Genomic DNA, 3,014 nt, shown 5'->3' with positions numbered 1-3,014 from the left:
AGGTTTTGATGGTGTCGCAGCAGAGAAACAGGCAGAAGGAAAAAGAGAAAGGGGCTTTATTCTAAAGAGAAAGGGGCTTCATTATCTTGGAGGACACGGAGAGAGTTTGGGAAGATAAGGAATTCTCTGGATTGGAACAAAGGGAGGCAGAGGCTTTCATAGCCTTTTGCTAGGGTGGGCTTTGAGGGGGATGTTTAGATGTACCTGAGGAGCTGACTGGGGCCTTCCCTGAGGTGGCGGGAAAGGTGAAAGGAAAGTGCACCCTGGGCTGAGTTGGAGAAGGAGAGGGGAGGTGGTCTCTGGGAAGATGAACTGTTGTTTTAAGGGCTTCAGACATATAGGATGACCGCCATAATAATTCAGCAATTCATACTAGGGCCAGAATCTATCAGTTTCCATGTGGAGTGGAAAGGGCAGCTCGGCTTGCTGTCTCTCTGAAGGGGGGAGAGGAACACAGTGTTAAAATGCGGGAGGGAAGAACAGTTCTCAGCACAGGCACAGGACAGAGAAATAGGAGACCTTGCAGACCCAGTGTGTGCCCACTCGAACGCCCGAGGGGGCTGCCGAGGAGGGAGGTAGCGCCTGGAGAGTGTAGGTAAGGATGCCCTGCAGACCAGTGGTGACCTGCTGCAACCCTTGGCCTAGAGTAGGTCACGTTCAAAGTAAGCAGTAAGTCGCGCCGCGGCCCTGTGGTCCAGCCAGACCGAGCGGGCCTTCGCGACCTCGCCCTCCCTTCCCAGGCTCCTCGCTGCTGGAGCATGGATGTGTGCGTGGCTTGGGCCTCAGCTCCTGAGACTGCCGAGCATCCCTCGGCTGCAGTGCAGCCCAGCTCAGGGTTTGCCTTCCATGTAGTATTCCAGGCAGGACCTTAGGGCCCGCCTAACCGAGGTAAGGACAGGAGCATCCTTGTGAACTTTGTGCAGGCAGAGAAGGAGAGCCCTCTGCACTCACTGAACCAGAGTCCGCCTTCTTGCAGGAAACATCGAAGTGACCAGGCCTCTGACAGGGCGGACAGTGTGGCGGAGGCCTCCAGGACCTAACTGTAGGCCAGGCCAGGGGGGGACAGTGTGGTGGTGGCGTCCAGGACCTAACTGTAGGCCAGGCAGAAGCCCAGAGCCAGGGCCTCTCGGAGCCTGCTCAGGCCCTTAAGAGTAAGGCCACTCAGCTCCGGTGGGGGAGCAGTGCTTAAATACCTGCCCCATCCCCCACTCTCAGGTGTGGAGGTGGAGCAGACAGTTCTGAGGGTTGTTGAAAACCAGAATGGTTGTATGTTGTACTATGAATACTACAGACAATTAAACAAACAACAAACAAACAAACCCAGATTGGTTGAGACTCAAATTCCACCAGCACCTCCTTTCTTGTTCAGAAAAATAAAAATGAATCAGGCGCCAAGCAAATGGCATATGAACTGCTCGCATGACTTTGATAGTCGAAATCTGGCACTTTGCCTAAAACGTTAGCTTCAGACTGAAAGCTAAGCGGGGTCGGGCTTGGTTAGTACTTGGATGGGAGAAAAACAGAAAGGTGAAGGCCCCGCTGGGATTCGAACCCAGGATCTCCTGTTTACTAGACAGGCGCTTTGACCAGCTAAGCCACAGGGCCCCTCCTAACCTCCTCTCCCATTATATCATATATATCATTTTTATATGAAAAGCAGCCGTTTGCCAGGGGTTTATTTTATTTTGCTATAAAGAAATTACATTTACTTTTCCAAATTTGTACCAAAGCAGACTCTCCACCATTGAAAACAAAACACTTCTTCAATGCAAGGCTTAAAATTGGTCTTCAAGCGGAGGGCGTGGGACTCCACTCTGCTGACCGGCTCCCCCTCGAGGGCTCGCTAGGCACAGCTAGCACTTTGCCTGCAGTTCCGGCTTCGGCCGCCGCAGACGTGGAGCCGCCAGCAGAGCCACAAAAACTCCCGGCCGGGTGCAGGTTCTGTAAGGGGAAAAGAAAAAGGCAGCAGCGCCGCTCCTGCAAGATCCGGGCCTGGAGCCCTGCGCTGCTCGGTGGGACTCAGAGGGGAGGAGGCAGGTGCCCGGGGACCCCTAGGAGTTCTCCATTCCTGACCTTGGGAGTGGGCCCTCCTGTCTAGCTCGCCTGTGACCTACTTGTCCTCACAGTACTCCAGATTGTTCCTTCCTGTTCCGCCACCACTTGCCCCTTCCCCAAGCCAGCTCGTTCAGCTGGCTGGTTGTGCACTGTCCTATGATCGTATCAGTGCCAAGTTGACGCTTTGATTTTTTGCGCTTGTATTTTATTCCACACCTACATCAGTGGTAACGTGGATGGTCTTTTAAAAACCCGCAGCTTCGGCTGGGCTGAGCCCACGCAAGGCCAGCGACTCTACGGTCCTCCTCGTTCCTACGCGAGGCCCGAGGGAGGACAGAACCCCAGTGGGCAGTCGCAGAGCCGCCCCGCCTACGGGGCGGAGCCACCGCAAGAGTCGCCGCTTTGCTAGCCCAGCGCCTGTCTCGAACTTCCAGCTGCCGCAACCAGCCCTGTCGGAGTTTATAGGAAAGTACGCATTTTTACGAAATGCACAGACGAGCGCAGCCCTTCATCAACAGTTTATCGTCTCCTGTGACCTGGCCTTGCTGTCACCGTAAGTGTCACTGCACTAGCCTCCTTATTTGCAGGACTTTGTCCCACGCGTTCAACCAGCCAGGGACAAACATATTCAAAAGAAGACAAAAGCTGCGCCTCACTGTACGGGCCAAGCAGTTCGGGTTGCATTTTCCCCCTGATCCCCTGGGGCTTCCGTGTATCTGTCTGGGGGCCTGACCTTCGCCTCCCAGCGCCCCCCTTCCCCCTCAGGCCAGAGTCTGCACATTTCTTCACGTTGCCAGCTGTGGTTTGGCAGTTCAGTCACTGACCGGCAAGGTCAGCAAAGTTTGTTGTAGTCTCAGGCCCGGAGGAGAAGCCCGCGCCTGCTTCGGCAGCTCCCCAAGGAGCTAGCCACTGGGACTAACGCGGGTGCTAGAGTGGCACCGCGGAGCACAGCGCGCCGG

General features: G+C 55.2%; 1 non-coding gene across 1 annotated transcript; it reads right to left on the bottom strand.

Moving 5' to 3' along the window:
• Positions 1–1,531: 1,531 nt before the first annotated feature.
• On the bottom strand, positions 1,532–1,605 carry Trnat-agu. Its single transcript has one exon. It is a non-coding gene; the product is annotated as a tRNA-Thr (tRNA).
• Positions 1,606–3,014: the final 1,409 nt, after the last annotated feature.

This window comes from Octodon degus, unplaced genomic scaffold (genome assembly GCF_000260255.1).
Source record: "Octodon degus isolate 3935 unplaced genomic scaffold, OctDeg1.0 scaffold00023, whole genome shotgun sequence".
NCBI classification, from domain to species: domain Eukaryota; kingdom Metazoa; phylum Chordata; class Mammalia; order Rodentia; family Octodontidae; genus Octodon; species Octodon degus.
The sequence above is the reverse complement of the archived record's forward strand: the minus strand, read 5'-3'. Positions and strand labels throughout refer to the sequence as shown.